This window comes from Periplaneta americana, chromosome 8 (assembly GCF_040183065.1).
Source record: "Periplaneta americana isolate PAMFEO1 chromosome 8, P.americana_PAMFEO1_priV1, whole genome shotgun sequence".
In the NCBI taxonomy this organism is placed as follows: Eukaryota; Metazoa; Arthropoda; class Insecta; order Blattodea; family Blattidae; genus Periplaneta; species Periplaneta americana.
The window spans coordinates 93,353,883-93,375,747 of NC_091124.1; the positions used below are offsets into that span (position 1 = coordinate 93,353,883).

Sequence of the window (21,865 nt, forward strand, 5' to 3'; positions counted from 1 at the left end):
ACGGAACTGACCTGACTTGTGAGATGTGCGCAGACGCGAAAGTATTGATTTTTTCCGAGGCACGAATATCATTGACCTTGATATTATAACCTAGAGAACATTAGTCTTGATATAACCTGGAAATTGATTTAGAATTGAAAAACGAGATGACAAATTGAATTTATTTGATTATTATTTACAATTAACGCTAATTATTATAGTAACAGAACATAACCTTCTGCGACAGTATTGGATTTCCAGCCTCCGTGACTTTTCGCTAATTGTCTTTCGATTGCATATCCGAGAATAATCGATACTGGCGGGTTTATAACGGTACAATGGTGATTTATCATTGGCTGAACAACTGAATTATAATGAATAGGTGTACTTTAATGAGGTGCATTAAAGGGCTACTACCAGGTGTATAATTACTACATTTCGGCATGGTCGAGCATAAAGTTGTTTATAAAATACGTTTCTTCTTTAGTTTGAAGGTAAAAGAATAATATAAATAAAGAATGAACCATTCCGAAGTATCATTTCCTTAATTGGCAAGTATTATGAAGCTAAAAATGTGCTGTAAACTCCTTAGTTGCTTCGTACAGACATCTTTTTCTATTTTCAACTAGAAAATTACATTATTCTTACCCACTTATCACAACAGTTATTACAGATCACACCACTTCCACCGACTTAATTATTTGCAGTTAAATTTTGCATCCCAATTTACTGTCTTGGAAAGTTTACAACACATTAAAAAAAAAATCGCCGTCCGCTTGAGTACACTTGGCCGCACACTTGTGAACAGCACTCGTCGCGCTACGTAACTGCATACGGCTAGCTTTGATTTCCGTAGCGCTCGGGCTGGCTGCTTACTGCACGCTGACCAAGATTATACATTCACAGCAATGCGTTCCAATAACGAAACGTAACTCTGTAAATATTGAGAATAGGACCCATGTTTATATGACTTTTTTTGCTCAGAATGTCTTCGGGAATAAGCTCCGTAAAGGACGGTAAATCCTCGTGAATCACTCTGTATAGCGTCTGAGTGAGATGAATGTGATCATGACGGCGAAGATGAGTCCAGGATCCAGCGTCGAAAGTAACCTAGCATTTGTTTTTAATAGGTTGAGGGGAAATGTCGGAAAAACCTCAACCAGGTAACTTGTCTCAACCAAGATTTGAACCTGGGCCCGCTCGTTTAACGTTAAGGCATGCTAACCGTTACTCCACAACGGTGGACCAACAGACAATTTACGAGGCTATCATTGTTTACGTAAATCAGCAATGGCGAAAACTCGAACGGCACGTTTGCATGCGAAAAACAGCCTACGAAATAAGATGACGGAGTAGAAATACTTGGCATAAAAACTACAAACAGTGGTTGTTCGTGCATTGACATTGAATTTTTCATCAACCCCAGGAATAAAAATCGCAAGCTTTGCTGTATTAGTTATGTCACCACTGTCATCAAGAACCAGTCAATACGTACAGTCCACGTTGTTGAGTAACGTCTGACCATGAAACTACCGGGCCCGGGTTCAAATCCTGGTTGGGACAAGTTAGTTGATTGAGATTTTTTCCAGGGTTTTCCCTCAACCCATTAAGAGCAAATGTTTGGTCACTTTCGGCTCTGGACTCCGAACCCATCTAGCTAGCATTACAAAAGTAATCTCACTAGAGGTTTTGATTTATCTAGAGAAAATCAAAACTGGAGTGGGATTTAATTGACTATTACATGATTAGAAGAAAGAATATAAAGATTAGAAGAAATTAAGTACGCTAAAACAATAAAATATTAATTGACTTACTGAAATTCTATTTTACTAATGTTAGCTTCACCAAAACGTTTGAACGGAGCCGCCATTTTCAGTTAACTATCTATGCAGTAAACAAATGTCGGTCGCAAAGCATATTTCATAGTACCATAAAGAATTTGCAGTTTGAAATGTTGGCGAACAAAGAAACAAATGGCAGGGAGGTGATAAAAACAGAAGAAAGTATATAAAGATTAGAAGAAATAAAGCACTCAAATACAATAAAATATTAATTGACTTACTGAAATTCTATTTTACTAATGTTAGCTTCACCAAAACGTTTGAACGGAATCGCCATTTTCAGTTGACTATCTATACAGTAAACAAATGTCGATCGCAAAGCATATTTCATAGTACCATAAAGAATTTGCAGTTTGAAATGTTGGCGAACAAAGAAACAAATGGCAGGGAGGTGATAAAAACAGAAGAAAATATATAAATATTAGAATAAATAAAATACACTGAATAATTTCGAGGGAAAAATTGTTCCGGGGCCGGGTATCGAACCCGGGACCTTTGGTTAAAAGTACCAAAGCTCTCCCACTGAGCTACCCGGGAACTCTACCCTACACCGATCCAATTTTTATATCCACAGACCTCAAAGTGGGCTGACAACAGTCAAGCAACCAACATTTGAGTGCACACTAATTCTGTGTGACTTTAAATTGTGGTTTTCTGTTAAGTACAGTGACGTGTATTATGCAAATTAAGCTTTCAGGAATAACTCCCTGTAAAGTTAATTTGAATAATTTCGAGGGAAAAATTGTTCCGGGGCCGGGTATCGAACCCGTGACCTTTGGTTAAACGTACCAACGCTCTCCCACTGAGCTACCCGGGAACTCTACCCGACACCGATCCAATTTTTTCCTTTATATCCACACAGAAGAACAGAAGAAAATATATAAAGATTAGAATAAATAAAGTAGGCCTACTCTAATACAATAAAATAGGTATTAATTGACTTACTAAAATTCTATTTCACTAATTTTAGCTTCAACAAAACGTTTAACGGAACCGCCATTTTCAGTTGACTATCTATGGGGGAAACAAATGACGATCGAAAAGCATGTTTTATAGTACCGCAAGAATGCGTTTTGAAGTGTTGCCAAAACAGAAACAAATGCTAGGGAAGTGATAAAAACATAAAAATACTAGGGAAGTAATGAAATTATAGCAATAAACAGCTATGATTGGTAGAAACACGTCCTTTCGTACCGTTTTATTGATCAAAAGTAGTATGACGTAGTAAAAGTGTAATAGTCAACATCATCTCACTCAGACGCTAGATCAGCATAACAGTTGATAAAGCGTCGTAAAATAACCAAATAAAAAATGTACAATTTTTTTTGCTTTATTTTTAACCTTTCTCACGAATTCAATGATCGTTAGTACCAGAATCACTCCATTGCGCTGTACAACACTCTACCACAAAACAACAGAAATACAGAAGAAAATAAACCAGACATCATAATCCGAAACTGCAGATTGTTTACATGGAGCTATTTCAGCTTCAATCTGATAGAAATGCAATAAAAAGGAGGCGTAAAACTACTAAATATTTGGATCTAAAATAGAAATACAAGGCATATGGAACGTGCAAGCTAACATAAAACCAGTTATCATTGACGTCTCAGTTAATGCCACAATGTGCGTTACTAAATGTCCTTCGATAACACCACGAACATAAGAATTGGTTGCATTGGACAGAACAAAAATTGTAGGTCTACTACTGAAATCATACGCAAGATAATTGGCTGAGAGCATAATTTCCTTAAATGTACCGTGTAATGCCGCACATGTATGTCTGAAATAAGTTTATAAGTAATGAATTACGACATACATAAAAACAAAAATTAATACAAAAATAGAATAATGAAACAGTCGCCCTGGGTAGCACAGTCGGTATAGCGCTGGCCTTCTGTGCCCGAGGTTGCGGGTTCGATCCCGGCCCAGGCCGATAACATTTAAGTGTGCTCAAATACGACAGGCTCATGTCACTAGATTTAGTGGCATGTAAAAGAAGTCCTGCGGGACAAAATTTCGGCACATCGGCAACGCTGATATAACCTCGGCAGTTGCGAGCGTCGTTAAATAAAACATAATTTAATTAATTTTAATTAATAGTGGTACATCCTTTTTTCAATTAATGAATAGAATTGTTTGTCTCTAGTAACTTAGTAAATAACAGAATATCATGAAAGTGCAGAGTGAAGATACTTCATGTCCACAAAGTCCCCGCTTTTGATATTCACAAGCATCATTTTGTTTTTGAATAAAATATCTCGTAACATGCGACACCGTTTCAGTAGTTGGAGTGTGTTCTGGTGAGCTTTAGAGGACGTCTCAAGTGAGCGGAGCGAGGATCTCCTTCAAGTGTCAATTACACGAAGTGATTTAATTGCTACTCGCAGGTGAAATCTCTTACAAGCAGCAGGCGCCGTGCTGTGTATAATTGGGCGGCGAGGAACTAGCCAGCCATTCTCTGGCTTCAGAATGCAGCAGTGTTTAACTACCGTTCATGGAAAGTCTCTGGGGAATTGTTACATCACTACGCTTCTTGTTTCATTGTTCTCAATATAGAAAACTAACATTTACTAACGTCACTTTCTTTCTCAAGTGTTAGACTCATTTCGATTCAGGATGCAACTTTCCCGGCCATATTTTCCTGCACCCGCCGTTCCTTCACATTTAATAACGGAAAACGTGTGCTGCAAATAATCTTAAATTTGTATTACATACAGTTTTATATTATAATTTTCTCTAAAATCCAATGCACGGGTCTTCTGACCGTACGTGCTGTGTACCCAAAACAAGTCCTCCTTTGTAGGTCCCCCCCCCCCACCTATGATTATATCCAACTATTCTCTAAAAGAAAAATACATATTAAAATGGAAATGGCACAATAAAACACATTATATAATATATCCTAACCTAAAAGACATAAAAGTGTACAGTTGGGTGGATACTATTATCCATTCCTCAGTTCGCGTCACAAACTTCAACAGCTGAAGTTCTAATCTTTCTCGCCTTCAAGAGGAACAATCCAATCTTTTACTTAAATTTGTATTATAAGCGCTTCTTAACCCAATAAAATAACAGTTTTATTATTACTATAATAATAATAATAATAATAATAATAATAATAATGATTATTATTATTATTATTATTATTATTATTATTGTTCAAATACTTGGGATGTACTATAAGCAGAAATATGAGCTGCTAAGTCAAAAGGAGAATAGCAATTGCAAAGGAAGTTTTCGATAGAAAAAGAAGCATCTTCTGCGGACCTCTGGAGAAAGAATTAAGGAAGAGACTAGTAAAGTGCTTTGTATGGATTGTAGAATTGTATGGAGCAGAAACATGGACATTATGACGAAGTGAAGAGAAGCGAATAGAAGCATTTGAAATGTGGATATGGAGAAGAATAGAGCGTGTGAAATGTACAGAGTAAGAAACGGAGCTATGTTGGAAAAAGTGGATGAAGAAAGAATGATGCTGAAACTGATCAAAAAGAGGAAAAGAAATTCCCTGGGTCACTGACAGAAGAAACTGCCTTCTGAAGGATGCACTGGAAGGAATGATGAACGGGAGAAGAGTTCGGGGCAGAAGAAGATATCAAATGATAGAGGACATTAAGATACATGGATCATATGCGGAGACTAAGAGAAAGGCAGGAAATAGGAAAGATTGGAGAATGCTGGGTATGCAGTGAAATACTTGCCCTTGGGCAGAACACTATGATTGAATGAATGAATTATTATTATTATTATTATTATTATTATTATTATTATTATTATTATTATTATTACTGGTACTATTATTTGTAATTGCAGTAACGTTTTAGGTCCCTAAAACTGTATTTTGATGCTTACTTTCGATCATTATGGAGCCTAGTTGAGGTGTCTAAAAGTTGGTTGATGGCCTAAATATCCGAAATCTAGTTATAATGTATATAAAACTTGTATCTTTTTTCAGGCATCATTATTGCATTAATAGGTTTTTTATCATGTGAACGGACTCATTGTACCTATCTTGTGCGAGAAAGTTGCTAAAACGCTGTACGTATTAGGAAGAGAGTGAGATAGCGACACTATACCTCACTTGTTCTACTCACTGCTGTAACAGTGTACTAGCCAAGACCCGTAAGACCAATGCTTTTTTCTTAAGGTGGAATACCCTATAGCCAAAACATCGGTGAAATGGCTGGGGGACATGGACAACAAGTTAATGTTTGTAAACAAAACGCACGGACAAGAATGCCTATTCTCATACAGTTACTTTGTCCGACCATAATGATCACTAGCTCACTAACCGATACTGGATAGTGACGTAATGAGAAGGCATAAATCCATCTTGAAATGTGTCTTCATCATGTCTTTGTGTTTCTGTTCTATGGTCCAAGTAATAAATCTCAAATCCATACCAATCAATTATGCTGTCTAAATATTTAGGGAAGCGAAATTCTGATGAGGATTCTCCATCGAAGAAAAAAAAAAAAACGTGTTTATTTAAAGAGGTGGAAAGATGTGTATAAATGGCGGAATAACCTCACTGAAGCTCATAACCAGGGAACGGATTTATATGGACTAAAAATATATGAAATATGTAAATATATATGTAGTTATTTTTACCAAAATATGGAATTAAATATGGATTTTTACCAAAATATGGAATTAAATATGGACTTAAAATTATAAAAAAATGACTATGTACGTTAAATATTGGTACATTTTAATCAAACTAAACAAAAAATATAATGGACGTACCTTATCTTCCAATGTAGTTTCAACAAAACACAATTTTTATTGTCTGTTACCATAACAATAGGTTACAAACATTTCTTTCAAGTGCTGAAAAGTGAATCTTCTTCTATTGTCTCTGAGGATAGATTTATACTGACTAAAAGAGCGTTCGACGTCACAAGAAGTAACTGGTACATAATTCAATTTCACAATGTCTGCTGGGGATAAGTCCAAGTTAATCTTCACTGTTGATTCACCACTCATCACAGCAACAACCTTTTGTAGTTCTTCATATCCAGGGTTTTTTGAAAGTACAGTGTCCACCTTAGCTCTTACTGCATCTGCAACTTTACCTCTACCACGATTCAGTTGTTCCACAGTACTATTTATAATTTCAAAACTTTCAGATAGTGAAAGGTGCCTATTTTGGAGACTTTTGAGCGTTTTTATGATGCATGAAAATGTATGCTGAATGTGAGCTAAGTCATTCTTCACACTTATGTCACAGGTAACTGTTTTCGCAGTATCAATTGAGACTGCATCTTCAGAGTCCAATGCAAGGAGAACATTGTTAATAGAGTCTATATGTTCGGCATAATATTCAACTGCTTCTAGCCATGTACCCCATCTAGTTAAAATTGGCTTTGGTGGCAATGGAATTTCAGGGTACATTTCTTTCAACACGTTAACTCTACTGGGAGCTTTGAGAAATACTTTTTTCACTGATGAAATCAACAAATCTACTTTAGGGAAATTGTCTCTGACCACTTCTGCCACACGATGAAATGCATGCGCCACACAAGTAAAATGAGTCAATTTAGGATATACAACAGATAATGCTTGTCCAGCTTTGACCATATAAGGGGCAGCATCGCTAATAAAGAATAACACATTATCGTACATAATACCCTTTGGCCACAGGATACCCATAGCTTCGTTGAACAGTTTAACTATAGTTTTGTTATTGCACTTTTCTAGAACATCACAATGTAAAAGAATTCGTTCAGAATATTGTTCACTTAACAAACCGATAACTACATTACCAACAAGTCTACCTTCTTTGTCGGGAGTCTCATCAATGGAAACCCAAATTGAACTATCTTTAATTTCATCTCTTATCTTCTGTATTGTCTCATCGTAGATGGATGGAGCATACGTCTTCCTAAGTGTTGACTCATCCGGGATTGTATGTTGAGTATATTTTTCAAGGAATTCCCTGAAGACCTTATTCTTTAGTTTGTAGAGAGGAATATCAGCAGAGATGAGAGAACGGCACAGGTCGATGTTAAACTCAGATCTTACATTCGATGTTGTTGGTTGTGTTAAAAACAATTGTCTCTGCTTGGAATTTAGTTGTTTGTTGGCCTGATGTTTACTAGTTGTAATGTGTTGTTGCACCAGGAACTTTTGTGTAGATGATACTGCACACTGACACAAATTACAAAATAATATTTTATTGTCAGTTGATAAACCATCTTCTTTAAATTCTGAAATGTAACTTGTTAGTTTTGATTTTAAATTGACTGAATGACGTACTTTTGGCATATTTACCGTCTTTATAGTATGATTTACAAAACTGAACCTATGTGTACTCTGACTGGCATTTAACTGTTGAGCTGCACAACTGAAGTCTGTTAAAAATTTTAAATTAAATTAATACAGTTTTGTAACTTACTTTCCCATTGTTGATAGGACTGCTAATTTTCAAATAACTCTGATGTTAAAGGGATTACTGAACATGTGTTTAAATCTCTATTGTTGAAATGTATTTTTAAAAGTTAATGGAATTTTGTTTTGTTTTATTGTTAAACCTAATATAATATGGACTGTTTTATATGAAATATGGAAAATATATGGAAATTAACGAAAATATGTACTAAACTCTAAAATATGGAAAAATATGGAAAATAAAAGTAGGATTTTTCAACCCTACACATTGTGAAACATAAAGATAATGCAAAATATAAATTATATTAGCTTTATAAGTAAATATGTATTTACATATAAATCCTTTCCCTGCTCATAACGAATCACTAATGATCAAACAGCAGGAACAGATGATCCACTGTTTTAATGAAATGAATTGCAAGGTTATGCCAGTTCAAAATTGGAGTGTCGAGATTTTTATTAGGTAGTGAAAATGATGTGCCATTGTTAAGAGATGCTAGATCTTTAGAGAAATAAAAAAGAACTGAAATATATTTGAAAATGTTTTTTCTCTATGGAAGTTAGTATTAACTTTCATAAAATTTACTTTTGTTTTAGTTAGTAGGACATTAATTTTATGAATAACGTATTTATTTTAATAATCAGTGCGATAAATTTAAAATGTCTAAAATACCAGTTTCCAGAATTTCTGTTAAACAGTCGGAATTTTCTCTAATTTTTACGAAGCCCATTTCGCGACTCTAATGATAATACAGTACATTTGCAGGATTGATTTTAATACCTAGTTTGGGGAAGCAGAATTCCAACAAAGCCCCTAACTGGCGACCTTGTTCACCACAAGTGTCGCTATGAATCTTTAAATGAAAAATTCAAGACCTGATCAGAACAAGAATACAGAGCGTCTGCGTAACACGCTCACAAGCAAACAATCTCATGGGGACAGATAAAAAACAAGAGTTATTTTTTTTTCCACCATGTTAATAATGTCGAAACAAGTGCTTATACAAATTTTGGCCACTTGACCGCAATTACGAGGTCTTCCAAAAAGTGATTTTTTCTAGGGCCGTTTACAGAAAAAAGGACAATTTCAGGGAAACATTTATTGAAACAGATACATTAGTTGTTGCGCTATTTTTCAGCATGTTCCCCACTGGAATTGAGACATTCGTCATACCATGGGATAAATTTTTGTATCCTTGTTTCGTAGAAGTCTGTCGCCTGGGATCGGAAGCGGTATGACAAATGTCTCATTTCTGGTGGGGAATATGTTGAAAAATAGCGCAACAATTACTGTGTCTGTTCCAATAAATCTTTACATGAAATTGTGCATTCTTTCTACAAACTGCCCAAGGGAAAATCACTTCCTGGACGGTCTCGTAATTGTGGTCGAGTGGCCAAAATTTGTATAAGCACTTGTTTTGACATTATTAACGTGATAAAAAAAACTTTTTTATCTGTCCCCATGAGATGTTTGCTTGTGAGCACAGGGACCAGATCTGCTGTAAATATCCCCTACATTACTCAACTAATGGTGAATAGAAATACAAATCCCAATTATCATTAACATGGTGCTCTATAAGATAATTGGGATCCATATATAGTAGCTAGTCAACTAAAAATTTTAATTCATAAATAAATAGTACTAGTATTCCTCCTAGAAAGATTAAAAATAGAATATATGGGAATCAAAATCTTTGTGATAATAAACTACAAGAGATCTAATATTAGGTTCAGTGCAGCGGTTAGCCGCACTTTGGGCAGGTAAATAATCGTCCTGGACGGGTGATCATGATGTAGTTTACTAATGAAGCAAAAATAAAACACGATGTCTTCGTATAACATTACCGCAAATACACCATTGATTTGTGGCGATCAACCTTTGATTTATTTCAAATTCATATATTGCTAGCAATACAAATTAAAATGTAATGTTATTGCATCCTAAAAGACCTAAAGGACACCTAATACTGCCATTCAGGGTCCTCCAACGACTGAGAACTAGATGGAAAGAAGAGCTGATCGGAAAGACGATCGTTTAATATCAGTACGTCGATCACTTTATACAGAGTGAAAATAATATACAGGGTATAAGCGGTATAAGTGCCGTCCTTTTCACAGTCGTCGGGGACGGTCTACAGGATCAAAAAAGTCCCTACAACATAGGGTCATAACTCGATAGTTTTCCCAAAAAAAATATTTCTCCTCTTATTTTATTCGCGGTATACTGCTTATATCGTTAGTAAAATTACGAAAAAAAATATTACATCAGTAGGCATATCTGCAAAGAGTTAATATTAGTTTAAATACATATTTGTGTGTTCTATTACGTTTTCGTGAAATTAAATAAAACTGCATGTTTTAATTTATTAATATTGTGGTGTGAGAAACGTGGCAACATGTTGAGCAGGCAATACTCTGCACAGACGTACATGTCAGCTGAGTTCTCCCTGTCCATAGGTCTACTGTCAAGCGAATGGTAGTTCGGTACCAGGTATTCGATAAACAACTTGCAATGTCATTCACAGTTTAGGAAAAGGCCTATCATATGTTATTAATTTATGGAGAAAGTCGTCGTAATTCACGTGAGGCAAGAAGGATATACAGCCAATGTTTTCCGCAAGGAAGGATACCTAATCGCCGAACTTTTGTAGCAGTTTCTCAACGATTTTATTAGAAACTAGGAGTCTCTTAACCCGTTTAGAAAATCACACAAACAGGAATTTCTTTAAAAATGGTACTGCATTATGGAAGCGGAAGAGATTAAAATGTTGCATTTAAAAAAAAAAGTTCGTGTGATTTTGTGCAGTAAACCATTATTGTTTATTTTTTAGACGTACAATAAAAAATGAATCAATATTGCCAATATTGTTAAATAAAATGGAAATCACCATAAAGTTCTATTAATGAGATTTGCTGTTCGTTTTCTGTAAACAACGGTCCTCCCCTGCATTAGAACAGAGCATCTGTTTTATACCGGTATGTCTGTATCTGCTTGAGCTGTATTGTGTATTTGTAAACTCCCTCTCCCCATCCAGCAACGTTGCCAAACGCCTAATATTGTAAACATTAATAATTAGTTAAATATTACAATTAGAAAAAAATTCTGAGAACAGTTTTTGTTTCTTATGACATGAACAATCATCAGTTAAAATAATGGCACTTACACCCCTTACACCCTATATAGGACCGTACTTTGTTCCAGGACGCTACAACATTAAGTATTACTGGAGTTTTTACTGTAACGGATGAGTGCGTGCATGTAGCAAGCGAAGTACTTCTGTCTGCTCACGCGAATCCTGTGTGGTCAAGTTGGGCAGAACAAAACATAGACCACTTTAACAATTATACTAATATTTACAATTTATATTATTTAAACCAGTGGTATTCAATCTACGGTACACGTACACCTAAGGGTACGCGGACTTGTCTCAAAGGGTACGCATTTCACTGACTAGACATTTAAAAATGCTGACACATTCGTTTTATTATACTTTTTGATAATTATTGCAGTTTACATATATATTTTCTTTTACAATACCAACTTTTGTTTCTCCATGCTTCAATAACATTTCACAAAATGTATTAGCCTACTAATTATTACTATTGCATCAATAATTACTGTAAATTTATAATAATAATGATGATGATGATGATGATGATGATAATAATAATAATAATAATAATAATAATAATAATAATATTTTTTTCATACATCAATCATACCCTTTTGTTATTTCTCACAGTATATAATTGCAATGCAGTTTAGGAGATACGAAAGTAAAAAGAAAAAAAAATATTTTGGGGGTACGCTAGCAAAAAAGTTTGAATACCACTGATTTAAACTATGTAGGCTACAGTACACTAGAACACACTATTTTTAAAATTTACACTGTGATTAAGAATGCAGACTTACACTGATCAAACATTATTTACACTATTAAGTACAGTGTTGTGTATTGTAATGAAAAGTACTTTATTTCATTATACTGTTGTTGTTGTTTAGTCAATTGTCCGAAGACAGGTCTGACCCCACAAGTGATTGCCAACATGACACCACTTATGAAGCAAGTAGGCCAGGTGATAACTGGGTAGGATGACCAGTTTCTTTCCCCCTCCATTGCATGTATCGTCAATTAGCTACATATTCCACTTATCACTTCATTATATTATAGCCTACTTATTTTGTAAATATAGTATATAATAGAGTATAAAGGGGTTGTAGACATTGACTACTTTCAAAAGCCGATTGTAAAAAGACTTTTTCGTCTCTAGAATATGATCTTTCTTCAAATATAACTTTTGTGGAATATGATTTTTAATTTTTCATTTATCAATCTATTGTCCTTCATTATGAAATATAATTTATTTGATACAAATTGTCTTATGTAACACTAAATTCTAAAGAATGGGTAGAACAGAGAACCGGACCGGTGTGATTTATGGATAAAGCGTCAGCATGTAAAGCTGAAAACCCGGGTTCGAGTCCCGTTGCCGAAGAAAAATTTTCTCCGTTGTACCCACTCTTAACCATAATATGGTAATGCAGAATTTCTGTACGGAAATATCATATGTACTTCGGTATATCATAATACTAAATTGCAATTGTTAACTCTTCGAATTACATCTAACTAAACACATCTACATTTTGTTGTTATTATTATTATTATTATTATTATTATTATTATTATTATTATTATTATTCCATTGTTACCTGTGTTGCTGTTATTTATATATGCTGTGCATTTTTACACTGATTGAGTGGAAGAGAAGGAATCTTGACTCTGCCAGTGAAAATAAGTGAATTAAATAAATGAAGAAATAGACCAAATTATAGAAAACATCATCGTAATATCAGTCTTTATCACTATAATGCATTGTAAACGTCTATGAGGTCTAGTTTAGAATCATGAATAGAAAATAAACTTCAGCACAAACAAGATACTGTGACTTTGGTCCATCCTGGGCTGCCGCGCCACAGAATATTCACTTAGGCCCAGTTGTACGATCGTGAAATAAATCTTGGAATAGCAATTCATGAAATTCGTGCTCTATGACGTTCATTTATTCCAAGGTCATCTGTTCCGTTGTTAGGACAATTGGAACAGAGGTTGGAAATACTTTAGATGATGTTTTATTCATAAAGTGCATGCACAATAACAGTATTTTTTTGTTTAATATTTCTGAACATATTAATACTTTTCTGTCTATGGGGTTTATTATAAATAAATAAATAAGTAAATAAATAAATAAATAAATAAATACATAAATAAATAAATAAACAAACAAAGAAACAATAAATAAATGAATAGGGCCTAAATAGAAATTAATTAGAAATCAATATTATAAGATAGAAGATGCACTTAAGCTAGCTGAGATATGAATAGTTAACAGAACGTACTAGAATAAAAGAACTGACGCAATAACATTTATCAAAATGCAAGAGCATGGGAGTCTAAAGTTAGGTTATATGCTCAGACTATTACCTACAGGAATGTAAAACGTGATACTGATATTATAATAATTAATGTATAATGAATTTGCTTAAAATTTAATTTTCATTATTAAAAAGATACAATTTCTTTACACTGTTGATAATGTAAACTATTTTTACCTGTCTATCATGTGTTTCAAATCATTTATTCCAACACGCTTAAAACAGTGTCCTTTTTCAGTGCGAATCTTGCCAGAAATTCTTTATTGTCGTACTTATTTCATAGATCAAATCTATTACACCTTATTATTTTCTTTTATTTGAGCGTTCCCAAAAATACATTATTATAATAATTCATCAACACTATCACAAAGATTCATGCCTAATGTTGCTGCCATTTTATAATTTATTCTCCAGATAACAAGTTAACAGCGACTGAAAGCATGGAATAGCTTATTCGGAAGATATCCTCCGGATAAAACTCTATTCCGAGTTCGTACAACACATTTCTCGCGTAACCGTGGAATTAATTTTAACAGGAGTTTATTCCGTGTTCGTGCAACTGGGCCTTAATCTATCCAGTTCTTCTTTTGAGAGATATATTTCATCCAAGAAAGTTGGAAGTGATGCAGTAACTAAAAAATGACCTTGTTTTTTACGTACTGATCACGTCACTCGCTAAAGGTGGCGCTAGTGTAGCTAATGACGTCCCATTACACTGGTCCGAGTCATTTCCTGAAGTGTTACTGTCGCTGGTGCCAGTTTAATACTCCGGAATTATGACAATGGCATCTACTGCCTCGTACATCAATGCATCGCACTGCTAATACACCTCCTCAATCTTCTTAATGTAATGACATTATTTTCTCTACTTCTTCACGTGTATAGAATCCCGCGGAATTCGCAATTCTGCTCTTTATATCTACCTCATCTATCCGGATTAGCAAGGTCTTCATGCCTTAGGAAACATCACACCCTGTCTATGGCTTACTAAAGATAATATTCATGTATACGTATCGGTATGTGACTGCTAACAAAGGAAAAACATAGAAGAGATTGCGATTTCAAAATACTTTGCATTAAGAACATCTGTATTAAATTGTAGGTCTTCAGAAGTAGACACAAAAACCCCATTTATAATGAATTATTTTGTTCTGTTATTATATCAATTGTAAGGAGAAGAAATAGTCACGTTCCAAAAAATTGTATGTCGATATCTTTATGGAAACGCATTCAGCCTATCTGTTATAGAAAAAGTGGTTCTGGGTAAGTCGTTTGTCTGTGTGCAGGAGATTTCTCCTGAGCCACTGAATGGATGTTGTACATATTCACTATCTATAAGACCAGGAATTATAAATATGAACTACAGTATAACTTTAAATGAGCCGTTCAGAGCAGAAGTGGTGTAAGTAAAAAATGTGTATTGAGGGTTAAAGTAAACATTCTGTAAAATACAGCGCAAAGCAGCAATTAATATTCAGTTTATTTAAACTATTAGTAGTCAGTGGATAGCAAGAAGGACATATTAATTGCTACTTTGCGCTGTATTTTACAGATTTTTACTTTAAACCTCATTACCCAATTTTGACTTACACTACTTTTGCTCTGAACGGCTCAAATAATAAATTAATAGATATTTTTGAAGTAAAAACATAAAATGGCTCTTCACTTCAAACTAAATTCTACGACTTTTCATCGTGACTTTCATACTGCGTAGAATAGGACAAAATGCTAAGAGAAATTCGATCATTACACAAAGATTTATTTATACTTTCCGCTGGAATTTTTTAGTTTAAGTGTTAACTTTCTCCTGCCATATGGCTGTACATGTAGTGAAATTTTGCTCCTTCTTAAAGAATTAACGATCACTAGTTGTAAATAACCCTTGTGCATTTTCACAAAAACAAGATATTACAATGGTTTGAAGACATCATTCCTGAGTCTGAAAAGAAAACAATTTGCTTAGAATTTCAGTAAAATCACTAATTTCTTTAAGATTCACATTACTTGTAATTGCTGACAATATTATCATGATAACAATATAGAATAGTTATTTTATATTAGTTTGTGAACATTAAGCATATTACACGGTGTTTCATAATTCCTATTACAAACATCTAGGGGTTGTAGAGAGGACTAAGTAGATAAACTTTTGATTAGGAACCCATGTCCGGAAATGTGTCGTTTTGATACAAAATAAGTTTGAAGATCGAATCGATTTCACATCTCCCACTTCACTAGAGACAATGAGTTCTTGCCAGTGTGCACTACAAGAGTGGCTCCACGTATCGCCTAAAGGGTTCCAGGTACTGGTAGAGTTATGTGAGGATTTGCCACTGGCACTACGTCAATAAATGTGGTTCCAACATGATGGCGCATCCGCGCACTTTTTACTTGCCATCAGCGAACATCTCCACCAAACATTCGGGGAAAGGTAGATAGGTCGAGGTGGTCCAACTCCTTGATCAGTATGGGGCCACATGAAGAATCTTGTTTATGAGACATCTGTGGAAGATTTTCATTGTTTCTAGTGAAGTGAGAGATGTGAAATCGATTCGATCTTCAAACTTATTTTGCACCGAAACGATACATTTCCGGACATGTGTTCCTAATCAAAACTTTATCTACTTAGTCCCCTCTACAACCTCTAGAAGTTTTAATAGGAATTATGAAACATCCTGTATATTATGTAATTAACCTGCGAACTAAAATTTGTAAATTAAGTAAAATTTCTATAGAGTTCGGCAATCCCTGATGTCACTAGGTAGAGAATTCCATAGACGAGATAATGATACTGTATAGGTATAGGAGGATGAGTATAATGACGTTCTATTATGAGGGATAGAAAGAAGTGCTTGATTCTGATTGCGTACTGTTGTGAGAAATTGAAAACGTGCTACCAGATAAGTGGGAGTAGAACTATGCAAGAGTTTAAATAGCATGCATGATTCTTCGTTCCTTCAGGTGAACCCTTGACAGAAGTTCAAGGGATGATGTAACACGATCAAATTTGCGCATATTACAGATGAATTTTATACACATATCATGAGCACGCTGTATCTCTCAGCTAGGTTATGGGTTACATTTGTCAGTAAGGAATCACAATAATCAAAATGGGGTATCACAAGCGTCTGAATAAGAATCTTTTTAAGGGTACATGGCAGAAATTTCCTTATGTGGTTTAAAGAATAGGGCAACGAGAATATTTTCTTCAATTTAGATTGTTGTCCATAAAGAAGCCAAGATTCTTGACGGTTTCAGAATATTCTATTGTTCTATCATTTAGCTTGTGTCCGATACAATAACGAACAAGGAAAGGGAAGATTATTTATTTATTATTTGGGTTATTTTACGACGCTGTTTCAACTTCTCAGGTTACTTAGCGTCTAAATGAAATGAAGGTGATAATTCCAGTGAAATAAGTCCGGGGTTCAGCACCAAAAATTACCCAGCATTTGCTTGTATTGGTTGAGGGAAAATCCCGGAAAAATCCTTAACCAGGTAATTTGCCCCGACCGGGATTCGAACCCAAGCTACCTGGTTTTGCGGTCAGACGCGCTAACCGTTACTCCACAGGTGTGTACGAAAGGGAATAATTTAAATACCGAGGGAAATAATAAAAGTGTGAACATATGAAATACAAAACATTGCACATAGTAACATAATTGCAATTCGATAGCCACTAAACCATACATAGATCCCGCTAAAATATGACCTTGCATTATGTACGGTAAATTTGCCTAATGTCGTGATACCCCTAATCCCGTGATACTTTTTTTTTTTTTTCTAAACTGAATATCAGTCAAAGCTTTGCCATTCGATCACAGCGCCAGACATCTTTCTCGAAAGAGTGCATCTTTCACTTACTGTTGAGACATCGGTGAGGTTTCAAGCAAAATACCCAATTACGTTATAGTCAGTGAAATAACGTATCACGGAGTTAGGGATATCACGGCATTAGGCAACTTTACCCTACATAATGAAGGAACAAAAAAAAAATAATAATTTTTAGAATAAATCTGTCGCGTTCTACGCCCTCACAGTACATATTTTGGATCTATTTTCTACTGTTATTAATTTCTTATTAGTAAAAAACTAATTCAATTACAGCTTTAGAGATCAATATTTCCTTCTGTCTGACAATAAAGATGGCGATGGAGCTTTTAATTACTGCACTTCCTAGTAAGTTAACATGCGAAAAGCCATCCTAACAATTATCTATCATGTAACCAGTAAGCACTTCCGAAACACGGACTCAAGATGAAACACTAAAGCTCAACACTGAGGTCAAACAAGAGCAACGTAACGCTCCAGAGACAATCCATTAAGAATGAGGGTGAATCTGACGGCTGTGCACCCACTTAGCACAACAGAGAACTTGCAGAGATCACATGGATGACACGAACTCTCAAGATAGAGATTCACCCCATTTCCTGGTGCAGTTCAAGAGATCCGATCACAACGCTGTTTGTGAGACAGTCATTAATATTTATGTGCAACAAAAGTAGTGAAATGCGTTGGAGACTTCATAAGTTAAGTGTACGCACCCATTAAGTAAATGAAATGGATATTTTCTTACGATGTTTTTACGCCACGGTAGTTCACTGAACAACAAGAGTTTTTCTCCGATTTAAAACAATGTGCCTCTTATGGTTTAGTGTGCGCTGAATCCGAAAATGCATCTCTTTTCTTCGTATAACGTAAGGTTTTTAAGATATACTATGATTTCACTTATCGATAAGCGCTCCCCCAGAAAACATCTGGCGCGGACTGGGGTATAAACCGAAACAAAAGCTAATGCAGTTTATGAGTTTATGACTTATTTCGTTTCTTATGGTTGTTGGCATGTTATTTTGTACTTCTAATAAATAAACAGATACTGGTCCCTGATATTTAGTAAATTTCATAACAGTTCAAAGTGAGGTCTATGCAATGAACAAACAAGGGTGTGGTTTTCAGTCTTTAAAGGAAAAGTTTACCAGTCTGAATGAAGGAAAATTAAAAGAGGGAATTTTCATCGGTTCACAAATTTATGGGTGTCTCTTTGAGGAAAAACTTTCCGTTACAGAAAGAATGGCATGACGCGCTTTCAAAGACGCTTGCTCAAATTTCCTTGGAAATTCTAAGACAAAGAACTACATAGAACTTGTTGTGGAAACCATGTTAAGTGCATACGACAAAATGAAGTGTAATATGTGTCTAAAAATACACTTTTTACATTCTCATTTGGATTTCTTTCCTCCTAATTTTGGAGCGGTAAGCGACGAGCATGGGGGAAGATTTCATCAAGAAATATCTGAAATAGAAAGGCGATATAAAGGAAGATCATCATCCAACATGCTTTCAGATTATTGTTGGTTCCCTGTAAAATACAGTCCCGGAACTATTATTTTAAGTGTAAGTTCAAATTCCGAGATTTTTCTCATTATACATACGAAATATCTTTATTGTTGTGTTTTAAACTATGTAACATCATTTTTGTATCCAGTACACATTTTTCAAGTATTATGAGGAATTTTGAATCCCTAGTATGTTGTAATGTTATCAGTATCAGTGAAAAATTAAAAAGAAATCAGTTTTGTCGTAAAAATTCAATTAATTTTTCCCGGAAAATGGTACGTGATAGGGAAATTTGGATTTTAAATTCGGATTTAGGGCACACATATTAGTAATATTCACCTACTTTTATTTCGGAACAAGACAAAAAGTAAAAATTTGTTGTTCAGTGATAATTAGAAAAATTATATATTTATCAATATCAAAATATGATGGTACAAAATCCTCACACGAATGAGAACGGAATGGATGAAAGAATTCAGCATTTGAATGTGGAGAATGATTTATCATTTTACACAATTTGGTGTAATAATTATTTACGATATTAAGTATTAAAATGGCATTATACTTTGTGAGCAGAGATGTTGCCGAGTGTACCATATCTACGAACAAAATAACACACTTTTTAGATAGTCCCAAATATTTATGAATATATTAGCTAATTTAATAATCTATTTAATATTTTCAACACTTTGATCTGTTTATGCCGATTGTCAATTGTTTTCCAAAAGATGCGACGCAGCAGCAATCGCAATCGATCAAAAACAGTTAGAATAACGCCAAGCCTACTTTTGAAACTGACTGTTTTTGTTTAAGAAACGTACACACAGTAAATAAATTTCTTCAACAACTATTTTAATAACCATAACTTTTAGCACATGTTTAAGGAGCTATTATTTTAATGTTGCGGTTGACAACACTCTTTTGGATACTGAAATATATATATATATATATATATATATATATATATATATATATATATATATTTTATATATATAAAATACCAAACCATAAACCAAACTAACAAAACCAACAAAAGAGACGGAACAAGCAAAATCAACCAACCTAACAAAAGTAATCAAACCACGAAGAGCAATCAAGTGAAAAAAAATCTAATAAAAACAAAACCAACAACACCAACCAACCCAACAAAATAAATTAAGTCAAACAAATCAAGTCAATAAAATTAACAAAGACCACCTCTGTGGTGTAGGGATCAGCATGCTGGTTCTTACGCAGAGGGCCCAGGTTCGATTCCCGATCGGGTTGAATTTCCTGGTTGAGGTTTTTCAGGGTTTTCCTCAACCGTAAGGCAAATGCCAGGAAATTCGGGCCACAATATCCCTGAAAATCACCGGCCTCATTCATCATCGAAATCATATTCATAACAAATCAGTAATATATATATATATATATATATATATATATATATATATATATATATATACACTCGCCATCTAGTTCACAACAACAGAACCAGTCTCAACAATAGTACACAGGCCTTCGGATATCAACCAAAGATTAACTCGCGATATGACCAAAGATGTTAAAGCGAGTATAAATAACAGCGAGGAAAAAAAAAATTAAACAAATAATTGTAATTAGAGGAGAAAAATTCGCTCCGGCGCCGAGGATCGAACTCGGGTCCTAGGTTCTACGTACCAAGCGCTCTAACCATTGAGCTACGCCGAAGTTCAATCCACAGCATCGGATCGAATCCTACTCCTCTAGTGTGTTTCCCTTTGTGGCCTTACTCCAAGTTCGACATATATGTTCACATATTTGGAGTCAACTGCCATTATACAAGGAGCATACTCAATTGAGTGACTTGGTGGCCGAGATTCCACAGTATATATATATATATATATATATATATATATATATATATATATATATATATACACAGGGACATCATTTTATTTTTACTTCAATTTTTATTGTATCTGAGTTTTTGAATGTACTTCACTCCCACCCCTTCTACTAATGCAGTTCCAATTGTCCTCTACTACACACATATCCAAGACCGCATATAGTAAACAGCACTGAGTTAGTGAGTATAGTACGTTCCAGAAATATGTTCGCGTTTTCCAGTGACGAAAGAGCTTTCAATATTGAATCATATTTTCGCACAGGTACTGTCCGTTTTCTACGTCGCATCCCTATTTCCTCCACCTGCTTCTGTTCGCCCCTTTGTAAAAGCAGGGCTGTCTTAGCTCTTTTCTGAAAACATTAATTTTTGTTAGGAATTGGATGTTTACGTAATATTATACAACTGTTTAAAATAACTTAAATAAAAGGGGCTCGTTAAGTAATTAACTGTCACGTGATTTCCCCCCTTTCTACGATTCTGCGGCATAACCACTTGGACGGACAGTAGATAGCATCTGAGTCTGAGTAATTTTATCTGTGCGGGTCGGGCAGAAGTGAAGATTGAATTTACAGTGCGTAAGGTACTCTTTTATAGACTAGATACAAAATTATTTCAACATGAGTTACTAGTACGAAGGACGAAACTGGCAATTGGAATTAGATGCAATAGTCTACAGTGCCATAATATGCACAACAAAACTGAAGCCTGTATCGAAATGAACGGCCACCATTTCCAAAAATGTGTTTAAATATCCATATTATGACTATTTTTCAATTTAACTTCATTCTCTATATTGTACGCTAATGTGCTATAGACAGTATAATATACACTTCATAATGAATACGTTCGCATGGCTAACTCAGTTCGTGAGTAAAAAGGCTTATTCTTGATACAGTACTGTATTAAGATTAAACAAAAACCTAATGAAAATTATCGAACTCAAAATCGCGATATTTCCTAGTTTACATAAATGAACTACTTTTCTTCCCTCCTATATCTAATAGAGTGATTTGT

At 34.6% G+C, this 21,865-nt stretch overlaps 1 long non-coding RNA gene and 1 other non-coding gene across 2 annotated transcripts in view; one reads left to right on the top strand and one right to left on the bottom strand.

Moving 5' to 3' along the window:
- Positions 1–21,865, top strand: part of LOC138704890 (uncharacterized) — a 680,302-nt gene that overhangs the window by 521,404 nt on the left and 137,033 nt on the right. The gene's annotated exons all lie outside the window — the stretch shown is intronic.
- Positions 2,286–2,357, bottom strand: TRNAK-UUU (transfer RNA lysine (anticodon UUU)). The gene has a single exon. It is a non-coding gene; the product is annotated as a tRNA-Lys (tRNA).